The 16,315-nt window shown below is 48.6% G+C and overlaps 1 protein-coding gene across 2 annotated transcripts in view; it reads right to left on the bottom strand.

Annotated features, from left to right (window-relative positions):
• The window catches only part of CLYBL (citramalyl-CoA lyase), a 2,027,539-nt gene that overhangs the window by 622,366 nt on the left and 1,388,858 nt on the right, over positions 1 to 16,315 (bottom strand). The gene's annotated exons all lie outside the window — the stretch shown is intronic.

Genomic DNA, 16,315 nt, shown 5'->3' with positions numbered 1-16,315 from the left:
TTATCCTTTTCAAATGATGTTAAAAAAATGTAAATAAAAAATAATGTCAAAACTATGTTTGGCATATAATTATCGTTGTTTATTGTATTAATCCCAATTTGATATTATGGTCATCAGAAACAATTTTTGATGTTATTTTTGACTTTCCCGTCCCTAAAAACATATAAAATGATACCACACATGGGCATATAAACAGTTATACCCTATATCTCAAATAATGGGCAGCCATTTTGAAAAATCTGCCATATTGGATTAACGCGTCATGATAGAGTGGTAGACTTTTCACCATCGTTTTCTACGGAAAAATTTCAATAACAATCCAGTCACAGAAATTGTATTGCAATTAGTGCTAGGTTAGCCCATGTTTTTTAACTAATTTGACTAGACTATAGGGCCTCTGGTTAAATCGGCCGGTAGAAAGGCCCCTTCTTCCGGCCCGGCCAAAAAGGTTAGAATTAAATACTCTGCAAATATTTTGTTGGGCCTTATCCAAGGCGGTAAATGTAGAAACGTACCTCCCCAAGGATTTGATGAGATCTTCCCAAAAGAGTAATCCTTTGGTGAGGGCTCTCTGTCCACCATATCAATGAGTTTTGGATTTATTTTGGTCAAAACGACTCTACGTCTTTCTGTGTTGATGCTTGCGTTTGCATTGCCCAGGAGTATCAGTGCCCTCTGGCTCCAGCCTCTGATCAGGTCAGTGTTGAGAGGTGTGCCATTGATGTGGCTTTCTTCAGCGGAATCTATGATTCTTGCTAACGGTCCCAGGACATCGAGAAGACGGTCTTGGCATCCTTTCAGGGATCTTTCCATCCCTTTCCTTGGATCTCGTCCGAGCTTGAAGAGGAATTTAATCAGCTTGGGGTCCAAGTTGGGGGTTTGGCAGGTTTTGTATTCGATAGATGGTCTAGAGCATTCAGCTCTAAGAATGTTTCGAGTGTCCCTCTCCAAGAGGTTTCTTACCCATTGTTTGATGAATTTAGCATTGTGGTCTTGTGGAGACCACTCTGAACTTCTGGGGTGTTTGAGGTTTAAAGGGGAGAACATTTCTTCCCCCAAGGGGACAAAAATATTGTCCTTTGAGGATGATGGGAGTTCTTTCTCCGGAGTGTAAAATTCTTGATCGTCCTCATAGAGATCTAGGACATACTCATCAGGTATGTCCGAGGAATCATCATCATTAAATTTGTTGTCTCTGTCTTTCATATTGTAATGAGCACTGTGATATTTTGTGCCGCTAGGGACACCCAGATGTTTTGTGCTGCCAAGGACACCCAAGTAAGTCGTGCCACTAGGGACATCCAGGGAGTTCGTGGTGTGGGGACCTCCATTGATATTTGAGGTGCTAAGACCTCCCACATTTGATGAGGTGCTAGGACCTCCCTTAGTGCTCTTAGGTGTTACTTGATCTACATTTTTACTTTTCTTTAATCTTTTGCCCCTTCATTCGGTGATATATGTTTTTTGAGGGCTTCATTATCAATATTAGGAGTAGGGGCTGAAGCGTCATCTGAATCTGTATCAGGTATGGTGCAGAAAGCTAGATTAGGTACAAATTGTTAGATTTGACTCTGAATTAGGTAGAAGATGAGGGAGATATCTCCTCTCTCTTTTATATTATTTTTTGTTTTAGTAATAATACCTTACAAGGTATATGAAGGCCAAATATCAAGGTTTGTCTCCTCTTGTTTATTTTCCCCTTTTTTAAAATTTTTATGCAGAATCTTATTCGTTAACCTTTACTTGCGTTTGTGTAGAGTAATCTGATGTTTGAATCTGTATCGTGTAGTTAGCAGCAGCTGCTCGCAATAAGAAACTCGAGCAACTGACATACGAGTGCTCGAGCGATCAGCTGTTGCTGCCCGTTGCCATAGTGATTAGCACGATCGTCAGAGCGCTCGTTGAAATGTCGGCAAGGAATGTAAAGAAGAAAGGTTCCTGGCAACGGGAGGACTTAGCGCTTCCGTTACCAAGGAACTTTCCTCTAATGCACAACGTGAGGCAAGGACGCGCTGGAGCTCGCGGCCAGCGGGGAAGAGAGAGGTAAATTAAATCCTCTTGATTTTGTGAAGGAAGCGGGATAAAATGTAAATAAGCATTAGCGATGTTGGTAGTTACATCGCTAGGACTTAAGAAACATTAAATAGGTGAAAAAGTTGGTTTGGAGTAAAAAACGGGTAGAAAAAGAACTCGTAACGTTATAAAGAAGGACAGGTAGTACAAAAGAAATACTTAGCGAAAATATATGTTAAGGATCATTCGAATGGGGAATAAGAGAGGCATAATGTGTAGAGGTTATGGATAAGGGGTGGGGAAGGGGATCTCCATAAATTGGAGATCGGTATAGAGGCAGGGGTGGGGTTTAAGCCACGAGTAGATATCTAAAGGCAAAGGGATAATTAAAGGCAAAAACAATAAGTTACAGGCAAATAGTAATAGAAAGGTCAACTTATCTGCTTGGAACCGCATTTAAAAGAGGCAGATTGTTGATGGTTCATGCCTTTTATGTGTTGCTAATTTTCTGTTCTGGAACCTTTTAATATTGTGATGTATGCGGCTTCTTGGACTGCATTAAAAGATTAATGCATAATGTAGCCTCCGTTCTTGTAATTAAATCTTAACTCTGCAGCAGTACCACCCATCACTGCCTCGGATGTAACTTCAAGCCCATTCGACTGATAACATCGCTGCCTGCATCTCTGCAATTTTCAGTTCACTTTCTCTAATTTGGGCTCAACGACAGCTCAGGATCCCTCCCGCCCACCTGACCCATGTGAGAATACCCTCGCCGGAATTTTAATTAATGCCAGATCCCGGATTAAAAATAAAATTCAGTTTTTCTACTTCGTTTCTCAACAAAAGCTGGACTGGGTGTTCATCACAGAAACCTGGGCCAAGGACTCTTTGGGTCCTGACCTGGTTGATGCTATTCCACAGGGATATACCCTCTCTCGACTTGACAGAAAAGGTAAATGTGGCTATTATTTTTTTTTTTTTTTTTTTAAAAACCTTTATTTCTCCAAGAGTCTGGACACAGCTATTCAGCCGACAACCCGGAGGTTCGGCAGCTTCGATAGAGAAGGACAAAGAAGCGTCCACATTGCATTAAAGGAGCAGTGAAAAGATTCCATTTTTAAATAAACACAAACACACAACAAACCCCAGCAAGGCAAGAACACTGAATGCCCATGGTGATAGCCCCCCAGGGGAGGCCGGACCCCAATCATCTAACAGTCACAGTACTGTGATAAGAGGAAGAAGGGGGACAGCAGAGGCCCAAGAAGTCAATTAATCATCACATCTTATATACTGAGCTGGAAAGAATGTCAAGAAGAAAGCTGTTCCTCAGGGGGATCCAAATCCGGGGCAAGACATATTCCCCCCCTGTATTGATTCCACCGCCCCCAGATGGCGTGCCACTTCCGAGGGCGGCCTCTAGCGCAATATACTGTCTTTTCCCTGAGCATACTCCAATCCATATTTTCTTTCCACGCGGTCAATGTGGGGGGCCCCACGGAGCCCCACAATCGCGCGATGTCTCTCTTAGCGACCAGGTTACCCAGAGTCACCCATTGGGTCTGTGCCGCATCGTGATCAGTGGGCCCCCAAACATTCAGGAGACAACACCGCGCTTCCGGCTGCATAGCAATGCCCGTCACTTCCCCCATCACTGCATGGACTCTCCTCCAGAATTCCGCGATGACACCACATTCCCAGATGATATGCAGGAAAGTACCCACCATACCACATCCCCTCCTACATAGGCCTTCCTCAGAGAATCCCATATGAACCAGCCTTGGCCCCGTCACATACACTCGATGCAGTATTTTGAGCTGCACCAGCCTCAGACACGACGGGATCGCAACCTCCTTGGGAGAGGAAACAGCAGACTGCCAATCCTCGTCATCCAACTCGAGTCCATCCCTAGTCCACTGGTCCCGCAGCCCCAGAAGCGTATCCGCCCGGACGTTTATCAATTTCTTGTAGATGAGCGAGATCGTGCTCTCAGGCATATGGCCATCAAGGATCCGGTCCTCCAAAGGGGAGGACTCAGGCACCTTCTCCCCCTCCACGAGGACTGACCGGAGGGCATGACGCACCTGAACATAGCGGAAAAACTCGGAAGTCCCCAGCTCATACTCCTTCTGCAACTCTTCAAAGGACTTCACCCTCCCCTTAATCAGCACATCTCCGACCCTGGAGGTGCCGATCAGGTCCCATTTATCAAAACCTTTTGTATGCCAAAGCCTACCCAATCTTTCAGATTCAAACAGCGGGGTAGCGAGGGTGAGCCTATCCTTCCAGCCCAGCGAGTCAGTTGCCATCCTCCACACACGCACCGCCACCCCAGTGGGCCCCGTGAGGGACGAGTCCAGGGACCGCGAGTACAACGCCCTGTGATAGTTACCACCACGCAGCAACCACCTATCCATGGCATAACCAGGGCTGAGGGCAGGGCCATAGAGACCATGATTAATCGCGCTCAGCTGGGTGGCCCAATAGTAGCGTCGGATGTCTGGAAGCGCAATACCCCCATCATACCATGGAAGCGTCAACTTAGCAATTGCTATTCGCGGCCGCCCGTCCCACAACAACGTTCGTTGGAGGCTTTCGATCTCCCGAAAGTATTTGGCCGGTACCCAATCTAGAGTATTCTGCAATGCGTAGAGGAACCGGGGAAGAGACATCATTTTGAACAAGGCAGCGCGCCCAACGAGGGAGAGCGGCAGCCTCCGCCAGCCCTCTACATCCCGCCGCAGGCGCGCTAGGGGGGGGAGCAGGTTCCTCTCATACCGCAAAGCGGAGTCCGTGGAGATAAAGATCCCCAGATACACGAAGCCCTGCTGAGCGATCTGGATCGAACAAGTTCGCGGGATCGGTGGAACCTCGCCACTCAGAACATATAGATACGATTTACTCCAGTTGATGACGAGACCCGAATTCCTACCGAAAGATGTAAGAACGTCACAGACCACTATCAGCGATTTCTTGGGCGAGGCAAGATACAACAGGATGTCATCAGCATATAGCGAAATGCGATCCTCATGTTCGGGCGACCATCTAAGTCCCCGTATATCCGGGTTCCAGCGTATCCACGCCGCCAGTGGCTCAAGGGCGAGGGCGAACAACAATGGCGACAGGGGGCAACCTTGCCGAGTGCCCCTCCCAAGCTGAAACGGAGTCGACGCCCGGCCATTTACCACCACACTCGCAAGGGGTCCCTCATACAGCAACCTCACCCAGCTCACAAAACCATGGCCAAAGCCGAACTTGGCCAGCACAGCCCACAAATATGCCCATTCCACCGTATCAAAGGCCATCGTGGCATCGAGAGACGCCACAACAGCTGGTTCACGCAGCGTGCCCGCCCTGGCGATTACACCATGAAGGCGCCGAAGGTTTAACGCAGTGTTACGATGCGGAATAAAACCGGATTGATCCGGGTGGATCAGGTCTCCAAGTACCCTGATCAATCGGGCCGCAAGGACTTTAGCCAGAATCTTCGGCTCAGCGTTAAGAAGTGAGATAGGCCTATATGAGGCACACTTATCTCGGGGTTTACCATCTTTGTGTATAACAACAATTGTCGCCAGTCGCTGATCCAACGGGAGGGTCCCACTCCCCCGCGCCTCCACGAACATGGCGCGCAGGTGAGGGGCAACCCCATCCGGAAACAGCTTATACAGGTCAATTGGCAAGCCGTTCGGGCCCGAGGCCTTGCCCGAGTTCAGCGCGCGGATAGCTCCCGCCACCTCATCGACCTTTATGTCTCCATCCAGATCATCCCTATCTGCGTCGGAAAGACGGGGCAAAGCGATATCACGCAAGAGGTCACGCGAGTCCTCGGGCGGCCTATCCGAGACTGAGGCATAAACCATACGGAAATAGTCCGTGAAGCACTGTACAATCCTCTCAGGTTCCACAATCACCTCTCCCCCCTCTCCCATCAACTCCGGCACTACTCTATTAACCCGTTCTTTTTTGTCCAGCCAAGCTAGGAGTTTCCCGGCCTTGTCACCAACATCATACAAGCGGCCCTGCTGTTCCCTACTGAGGGTCTTAGCGGCATTCGTCACCAGGTCCTTATACTCGGCTTGCTTCAAGCTCAGCTCATGCAGTGAGGCCTCTGTAACCTCCTCCTCTAGCGCTCCCTCCAAAGCCACAATCTCCTCCTCAACCTGCATAACCTCGCCATCTCTCCGCCGCTTGGCCGCCACTACAAGGGAGAGGGCCTCCCCTCGCAGCACGGTCTTAAATGCTTCCCACAGCGACACTGCCGAGTCCACGGATCCCTGATTGTCCTTGAAAAAATTATCCACTGTCTTCACCAGTGCGCTGCGCATCTTGGGGTCTCGGAAGTACCAAGGGTTAATAGGAGCCACCCTTCCCCCTCCCTCACGGCCAACATCCAGCCTGACCCACACTGGCGAATGGTCCGATATACCACGCGCCATGTGCCTGGCCTCGGACACCAATGAGGCGTGTGCAGCCAGAGTGAGCAGGTAATCAATCCTAGAGAGGCTACCATGCGCTCCGGAGTGGAAGGTGTATTGGCTCTGTGTGGGGTGCCGGAGCCTCCAGCAGTCTATCAGGCCAAGTGTGTCAAGAAAGTCTGGAAGCCACTTCTGAGCCCCCCCTGTGTCTCTGGGCGGGTATCTATCCAGCAGCCCAGAGCCGACAGCATTGAAATCACTGTAGGAAGGTGGATATCTGACTATGGTTACCCCCAACTTTTTTGCCTAGTGTCTAGCTGGTTTTTCGACTTAGTTGGCCTGAGATCCTGCCATTCAGGGTCTCAGGCTGTCTGCTCTCTCTTTAAATGGACTCCATGTACCCTAGGTACATAACCAATTGGTAAGGATCACCTTATTGGACCCTGTACAGTGTACCCTAGGTACCCAGGGCATAGGTGTACCCTAGGCCTCCCAGGGGCTGCAGCATGTATTATGCCACCCCTGGTCTGGCCTTCCAATCAGACACAACTGGCTGATCACTCAGCTGGGGCAAGGTCGTGTAATCACCCCTTGCTTAGATATAGTATGCCTATATCTACCCTTATATATAGACACATGTGTACCTATCAGTCACTCCTATGGCAGGCCTTAACAATCCTGGAGGCAGAGTGCTTGGTAACATGTGAGATGGTGCTCTAGCATGAGCTGAGCCTGTCTGCAGCTTTCGGAACCATGTCCTTATAGCTGTTCTATGATATAGCCTACCATATACTCTTAAAGTGCCTTATAATCTTAAACGGTTATGGTAACTATGGTTTGGCTTTATCAAAACATGTCGTGTAAGGTGTCTAACACTTTGGAATAATACCCCCATACCATTTCTGGTGATGAGGATATTATTCCTCCCTTCTAGAGGGAGAGACATGTTAAAATCCTACTTTGCTGTTTAACTCTAACCAAAGCCTCAGCATCACAAAATGGATGCTGCTGCCACAGACACAAGTCTGACCTCCTGCTGCTGGGAGTGATCCCAGCCAGGGAGGCCTGGACAATAGGTTTCCTGCTTGGGGAGGTGCTAGCACCTCCCCAGACAGCCTTTAGTGTATTGGGGCAGGGTGGGCTGAAAGGAATGAGACATGCCTGGGGCACACAAGGTGTTCCTTGCATAGTCCAGTTCAAACCGGCGCTGGGGCACTCCAGCCCCAGCTCTGGCGCGAAACTGGACAAAGGGAAGTGGGTGTAACCACCCCCTCCCAGGTCCCACCCATAAGGCGTGACCTAGCAGGTATCCCAGCCCCCCAGATTAGTATAAGAGTGGGAGTTGGGCCTCAAGACTTTAGATTATCCTGAACCTGCAAAACTGAACAGAAACTCTGGACCTTCGACATTCGACGAAAGAAGAAGACTGAAGAATCTCCCTTGTAGCCAAGGAGTGGCTACCCTGTGCAAACAGGCACCATCAAGAGACTACCCTTTGCTTTGCGACCGTTCTACGAGGAACCGACTGCAGAGCCCGACCAGAGCCTTGACTTCCAGACTTCTCCGACCCTCATCCACATCTACAGCAGAGCTGAGATCCGTGGAGGCGACGAGCGACGTGGGACCGGCTACCTGGGAAAAGTGGCTAGTAACTTACAGCGCAGCTTCTGAGGTACCCTCGAAGTTGTGCACCGGGGATTGAGAAGCCCCAACCCCAAGCACCATCTGCACCGAAGACCAGCCCCCCACACTCCACGAGTCCTGCGTGGGGCCCTTCAGCATTTTCCTGCTTTCCGCGTCTGTCCGGTTGCTTGCCCGCTGGCTAGTGGCCTCTGTGACGACGCACCCTGAAATCTTCTGCGCTGGTTTGGCTCCTCCAGACTGGCTCCCGCTTCTCTGCAAAGAAGAAGCACCCCAGACCTTCCTGGTCTGCACCAGAAGCAAGTCCTTTGTTCTTCGTGGGTTCCGCTTGCCAAGGCTTGGTGAGTCCTAGTCCAACTTCGACGCCGCCGACAGCAAGAGCCTTCGTGGGACAGCTCGCCTCCTGGTCCTGGTCGTCCTCGCCGCTTCCTGGTCCTCCTGGCTGCAGCGACAAGCTTCACCTTCACCTGCAACTCTTCACGACATCGCCTGGTTCCTTCCTGGTTCCACGTGGTCACTGGCTAGTGACCTTGACTCTGTCCCTTCTGCTTGCAGGTTTCTTCTCTTCTTGATCCCAGCCTTGGGATCCACCGGACACTCTCCCCTGACTGCCTGTCAGCATCTTTCTTCAGGCATCCATAGGAGTCGACGACGAAAACGACGCATCTTCACCCCTATGCACCCACAGCCTGTGGGCTAGGTAACTTGGGTACTCCGGTGCTCATCAGGATAGTGACTAGCCTAGTGTCTAGTTTTCAAGTCTCAACTTCCTAGCTACTCCGGAAGTGTCCTAAATCTACCGTTTTCTAAACTGTACTATTGCTATTGACTTTTACGCATTACGCGTGAGTGTTTCCACTCTGCACACGAATCCCGTGGGCCTCCCACTTCCTAACTAACGCTAGTGTAGTGTAGCCCCAGCGATTCCCTAGGCCTAGGCCTATTCTATTTCCGTGACAGTGGTTCTTATACCACTTACTTAGTATATGGTTTGCGTGGCCCCTAGGGCCTAACTGTATTACTTACCTGTGTGACTTACTGTATGCATTAATAAGACTGTGTTGTACTTACCTCTAATCTCATAAAGAGTGCTGAGGGTTTGCTTAGAATAAATACCCTTTATTTTATATATATATCTGTTGTGGTGTCCTTTCATTTGGTATTCAAGGGATTATATATGGTATCACAGCTGGCTTCACATGCCATTCAGAGTTTAGCCTAAGACTGCTCTTGTCCATGCTACCACTAGGATAGCTGGTCTATAAGGTTGACTTTACAACCAATCACCATAAGGGTATTTGGACTGATATAAGGTGTACACTATAACTAGTGACATCATACATCAGGCCAACTTCTCACAATCACCCCCCACCACAAGCATACCCCCCGGGAGATCCAGCAAGGCCCTACCCAGATCTGTAAACGTGGAGGCCTGCAGGGCCGGCGGGACATAAACCGAAACTAAAACCAAAGTTCTTCCTTCCCACCGCCCCGCCACCGCCACAAACCTCCCCCTATCGTCAACAATGGTGGAGTCCACCTCAAATGGTAGCGAGGCTCTGACTAGGATGCCCACACCCCTGGACCCAGAGGAAAATCCCAAATGAGCTATGAATTTATACCCCTTCCTATTAAGAGCATAGCACGTGTTACCTATAAGGTGCGTCTCCTGCAGTAGGGCGACATCCGGCAATGACCGTTTCAAGAATTGCAAAACAATCCCGCGCTTAATGCGATCCCCCAAACCATTAACATTCCAGCTAATAACACTTAAACCCCTACCCCCCATCCCCAAACGTAAGGAGGCCCACCCCACACCCGAAGAGCCACCATGGAACAGTCCTGAAAATAATCAATACGCCTTGCAGAAACAAACCCCCCAACAACAAACCCAAAATCCCAACTATACCCCCCACCCTGCACCCCTGCTGCAGCTTACAAAGCCCCCCCAACTTGCAGTGTGCCTGTCGCCCTACCCAACCCAAAATCTACAAAAAGTACCCTAAGGGAGGAAAGAGTCCCCCTCGTCCTCCCACAACCCTCCGTATTTACTGCATTCTGTTCAAGTCATTAGCTAGAGTCAAATCGAATCAGTCCGGTTCCGAAGACATCAACCTTGTTCATCCCGGCCACTGTCCCCGTCTGCGGCAGTGTCCTCTCCCGTCCGTCGTCGGGGCAGAGCGTCCAGCCATTCATCGGCCATGACAGGCGACTCAAAAAAGAATGTTCGGTCTTCGTACACCACACGTAGTCTGGCAGGGAAGAGCATGGCATATTTCAGTTCCCTCTCCCGAAGCCGCCTCTTCACCCCCAGGAAGCCCTGCCTCTGCACCTGCTGGGTGAAGTCAGGATAGAAATTCACCGACGCGTTCTGGAAGGGGACCGGGCCCGTCACCCTCGATGCTTGCAGGATAGCGTCCCGATCTCGAAAATGAAAGAGCCGGGCGACAATCGGCCTCGGTGGGGCTCCCACCTTGGGCCTACCACCCGGCACCCTATGGGCCCTCTCAACTGCAAAAAACTTTCCAAGACCCTTAGGCTGCAGATGGTTAAGCACCAAGTCCTCCACTAGCAGGTCTACAGAAGTCTCGTCCGAGTACTCCGGGACCCCGATAACGCGCACGTTGTTGCGCCTGGCCCGGCTCTCAAAGTCCTCCAGCCGACGGGCGGCGAGATCACTCTCGGTCCGCAACTTACGGACCTCGGTCTGTAGTTCCGAGACATCATCAGCGAGGCCCGTGGTCTTGAGGTCCAGGGTTTTAACTCGTTCGTTCGTTTTGCCCAAATCCGCGCGGATCAGATTAACGTCCACCAAGATGGCATCCACTTTGTGCGCCAGGGCATCAAACTGTCTCCCAATCGAAGTCTGCAGCCCTTCGAGCGCGCCCATGACATCCTGGAGCGAGAGCTCCGGGGCCAAGGGTGAGGCAGTCTTCTGTGCATCCGACGACTGGCTCGGTCCACCCGGTGACCCCTTCTGCTGGGCGTAGCGGTCCATATTATTGGCCTGAGTATAGACTCCCCGCCTGGTGGCCTTAGGCTTCAGCCGATCCACCTCTGCTTTGCCCGACATGGTTGGCTCAAGCAGGTCGGTTCAAACAGGACAACCCTCTCTCAGCGAAAGGAGGCAGGAGTGCGCAGTCCTGCGATGGGCCGCCAGAGTAGCGTGCAGAGCGTCCAAATGATAATAAAGCAGCCGAGAGCACTCCCTGGGCACGGCCAACAAAGGGCGAGAAAGTGAAAGTTAAAGGATGGGGACCTCCGTCCGGTAGTTCACACCTCGCCTGGCCGCTGTTGTTCAATTAGAGGTCGGGCATCCTGCCAACTCTAGCCCCTGGCATCCCTCGGAGATAGGCCTCAATCTTCCGCCATGCATAACTCCGGTTCCCGGTGGGCGATCCGACCGCGGGTGGCATCAATCGCCTCCCTGACAAGTCATCTGCACGATGCCATGCATGCAAACAGGATTAGAGACAGGATAGTCGACGGAGGGCACGAGGGTCTCGGGAGCTCAAAGCTCACGCGGCCATCTTGGTCAAGCGCTAGGCTCCTCCCTCGGCTATTATTTATAAGGGTTACTACGCCTGCCCCATTGAGCCGCTAACTACTCATATAGACCTTTATGAAGCATTATTCTTCTTGCTAAGAGTATTCCCAACTGAAACATTTGCTGGATTCCTGACTTACCAGCTTCTGGGACCTAGGTCTTCTTTCAACATGGAGTTTACCAACCTTATAGAGCCCTACCACAGAAAACAAAATCTCACACTCCTGGGAGATTTTAACTTTCACTTGCAAAGTATCACAGACTTTTGAAGAAACATTGTTATGTTATGGTTTATCCCAACTAGTAAAAAGACAGCCACTCATAATTCAGGACATATTCTTGACAGCATTTTCTCTAATGATCCTCGTCTTAGGGTGGCTGAATCTCTCTCCTTTCTTGGTCTGACCATTACGCCGTTCCTTCCTTCCTCTTGTTTCAAGTAATAACCAATCCCGCCAGTAAGGGGATTAATAAGGTGCTCAAAAGAAATAATAAACACATAAGCAAGGAAGCGCTTTCTTGGGCCCTTAGTACCAACTATGGACTGAACATAATGATCCTAAACTGGCAGCCATAGAGTACACTAATTGGCTCTTGGCAGCCATTGATTCTCTTGCCCCTCTTAAAGAAATTTATATAGGCAGAAAAAAGCCCGCAGCTCCCTTGTTTTTAGAGATTAGAATACTCAGACAAGCTTCTCGGCGCCAAGAGCATATCTGGCAGAGACACTTTGACCCAACTGAAAGAGTAAATCATAAGGTCAAGTTGACAGACTATAAAGCAGCCATCAAATTAGAAAAATCCTAATTTTATAATCAGAAGACATTATCACTTAAGTCCCCAATTTGATCAATCTATCATCCACACCGCCCGCCCAAGCATATAACGTAAACTTGCAGGACTTTTGTGACGGTATGAGATCTATTCTCCTTTGGACAGTCTTTACTCTCTATTTCTGCCCAAAAGATTAGTACCTCATTCTGTAGTTCTTTCCATACTAAGAAGAGGGATGTGGTTTGTCTGCTTTCCTCCCTCTAACACATGAACAGACTGACCGGCTTCTAGGGGGGATTAAATCAGGCTCCCCAATGAAACCTTGCTCTTTGAAGTTGATGAAGTTGGGAAGGGATATTATTATTTCCCATCTAACATCAACTCTCAATCTGGTCATTTCCTCTGGATGCTATCCTTTTAGCTAGAAAACAGCGGTTGTCAAGCCTTTGCTTAAGAAAACCAACCTTGATCCATCTGAACTCCAAAACTATCGGCGCATTTCCTTAATGCCTGTTCCCGCCAAGATCGTGAAGAAACTTCTAAATACCTAGCTGAGTACTTATTTGGAACAACAGCATTTGCTTGACTCCTCTCAAAATGGATTCAGGAGCTACCAACCATGGGTCTGAGACTGCATTAGAATCTGGATCCGCACCTGGGTAGATTCTTGGCAGACTATGCTGCTGATTCTGCTATGACCTATCCGCCGCTTTTGATACCATCTCCCTGACAAGGCTGATTGACCGCCTTCAGGAACTTGGGGTGACAGACTCTGCCTTGGCGCTCCTGTTCTCATTCCTGACAGATAGGACACAGAAAGTAAATATGGACCAGTTTTACTGTGACTCCACACCCACCTTTTGTGGAGTTCTGCAGGGTTCGTCTCTGAGCCTCACCCTATTCAATATATATGTCTCTCCATTGGCTAAGCTGATTAGATCCTTTGGGCTGGAGGCATTATCCTATGCTGATGATACACAAATAATTGTGTCATTACAAAGGATATAGAGGCCTCCCCCGCCAATTTTAACAACTGCATGCAGGCTGTGGCATCTTGAATGGTAAATAACTACCTTCGACTTAACGGGGACAAAACTGAAGTTCTGGTCTTTTGTAGCCAACAATCTATATGGACCCACTCATGGTGGCCAGGAATGCTTGGACTATGTCCTTGTCCTGTCACTTTGGCAAAGAATCTTGGTGTCATATTTCATCTCCGAAGTTAATAGGATTGTCTAATACTGCTTCTGGGTTATAAGCACCCTTACGAAGATTTTTCCGTTTCTCTCTCTCCCCGCGCAGTAACAAGCAGCTGTGGCCCTTATTCTGTGCAGGATGGACTACTGTAATGCTCTCTACCAGGATATCAATAAGGCATCCATTAATAAACTGCAACTTGTCCAGAATGAATGCATCAAGACTTGTCTTGGATACTTTGAGTCATACCCTTCCTTGCATAAGTGTTTAAAGACCTGGCTTTTTGCATTTGAACTGTTTCTTTAGAGGGCTGATGCACCACGTCTTCCTGGCAGTGGAATCGCTTTAGCGCCTTGATGCCTTCGGGAAATTGGTCGCGATTTACAAGTAGTTCATTCGTTCATTCATGCATTCATTCATTCAAGTATTCATTCAAAGAGACTCGTTATAGTACTTTCACAGTCTCATCATTTCAGAACTGAAGCATTTTCAATGTTGTATACAACAAATCTATAGTTGTTGCTTAATTATCTTACGCAACTAACAACCATTGACAAAGCCAATAGTCCTGGCTTGTTGTAGGTGTAATGTTACTTGTATTATATATCTGGATGCAATAACAATAACAGCAAAATACCGGTCGGGCGGCACACTATACTAAGCACAGATATTGAGCTCAAGCGTTTTAAAGCCACACCCTTAATTACATCATCCACGCCCCTTTAAGATACCCTCCAGTTTTTTCATCCCGCCCCTGCACCCATGACATAAAACATGTAAACTCAGCTCCTTCGGCTAAAGGTGGCGCCAACTTGCAGACAGCTCAGGTGGAGTTCTTGTGTTTAAATGTTTGTAGACTTAGTCGCAATCATTTATTACAAATTATAGTATTTGCTGGTTCTAAGAGACGTGGCCATTGTATAATAACTGGGGAAGTGCGGTGTGTATGCGCAAGGAACTGGTAAACCAGTGAGTTTTGTGTCCTCCCATGCCTAACGTGTGTAAGTATCGGATGACCAGATGTTGTGTGGGCTCCTGCTGCATCTCACCCCAAGCCTTCATCAGTGTCGCAATAAAGGAGGCATATAATAGAAATTGACCAGGCGGGAGTTCCGAACCTGTCATAAGTTTTTCCAATGGAAGGAGGGAGCTCTCAGTGTACACGTCCCCTTATTGTGCGCAAACCTGCTGCATACTAAGGCCTAATTTCTAAGAGAGTGGTAGCAACGTGCCCCCATGGCATGCCAAGAAGCGGCAAGGCAATGCCAGAGCATAGGGTGTAGTCGATTGTGTGATAAATAATTTTCGATGAAAACCCCGATGCGCCACAAGTAAAAGGGGAATACGCGGCAGCAGAGCTTTAGCAAATGGATGGAAAAGGGCGAGTATATGCTCCACGTCCCATCAGGAGAGAAGTAACACAGTATCTACAAGTTACTGGCCAGAAAACCAGTGCGACACCCATTGCAACTGTGATGCTAAATAATAATGTTCAAAGTTAGAGACATTAAGTGCACCATTATCTGTGGAAAGATAGAGTTTTCATTGTGCCACTTTGCGGCGTGTGTTGTGCCAAAGCAGGTCACCCATCAAACATTCTAGGGAGCGAATAAAAGGACACCAAATAAAAAGGGGAAGGTTGGCAAAAGAGTATAGCAGCCCCGGCAGGACCACCAATTTCGTCAGGGCTACACGACCCGTCACCTAGGGCCTTATGTAGGTAAATTACATTTACCGATTCTTAAATACCAAATTTTACCGATTCGGTATTTATGAATCGGTAAATGTAATGTAGGTAAAAAAATACCGATTCGGTAAGTGTCGGTATTTTAGAATCGGTATTTACCGATTCGGTAATGGTAACTTGTATCTCATTGATTCCTATGGGCCAGGAGGCCCATAGGAATCAATGGGAAGCCAGTTACCATTACCGAATCGGTAAATACCGAATCGGTAATGGGGGGAGCTCAATCAAGGGTGGCAGGGTGTCACATTGACACCCTGTTGCACCCCTGATTCCTGCATGTGTGCACATGTGGCACACATACATGCCCTGAGGGCATGTGTGTCTGCCACATTGCACACATCTAAGGGCCAAATAATGCATTAACAGAGACATTCGTCATTTACCACCAACTTTCAGTTGGTGGTAAATAACGAATCCCCACACCCACCACACACTCCCCCTACATCTCATTTCTGTATTCGGTATTTACCGAATCGGTAAAATTACCGATTCGGTAATTTTACCGATTCGGTAAATTACCGAATACAGAAATGATCCCCCTACATCTCAAAAGCCTAAATACCGGTCGGTAGCGGTATATTTACCGAAAATCGGCCGTTACCGACCGGTATTGGGCTACCTACATATGGCCCCAAGTGTGGTAGTGTCTCCCAAAAGAACATCTGTGCATGTATCGCCGAGACCGCCCGGGTCAGGTTACCATAATAGAGGTCTTCCGGCGTATGATATAAGTGGATGCCTAGGTATCGAAATGTGAAGGTCTGCCATTCAACCTCTATGCAGTTTACTGTGTATGGGGGATTTGGGGTCTGAGTGTTGAAAGGGAACCATCAAGATTTAGACCAGCTAATCTTGAGTCCATAGATAGAGATGATTTCTGTGTGTAATGCTGCAATAGTGGTAGGAACAGACCAGGGATCTTTTAGGTAAAGAAGCATATCATCCGCATAAAGTGATACCAAATGGATACCATCG

Source organism: Triturus cristatus, chromosome 8, assembly GCF_964204655.1.
Source record: "Triturus cristatus chromosome 8, aTriCri1.1, whole genome shotgun sequence".
Taxonomy (NCBI): Eukaryota; Metazoa; Chordata; class Amphibia; order Caudata; family Salamandridae; genus Triturus; species Triturus cristatus.
The sequence above is the reverse complement of the archived record's forward strand: the minus strand, read 5'-3'. Positions and strand labels throughout refer to the sequence as shown.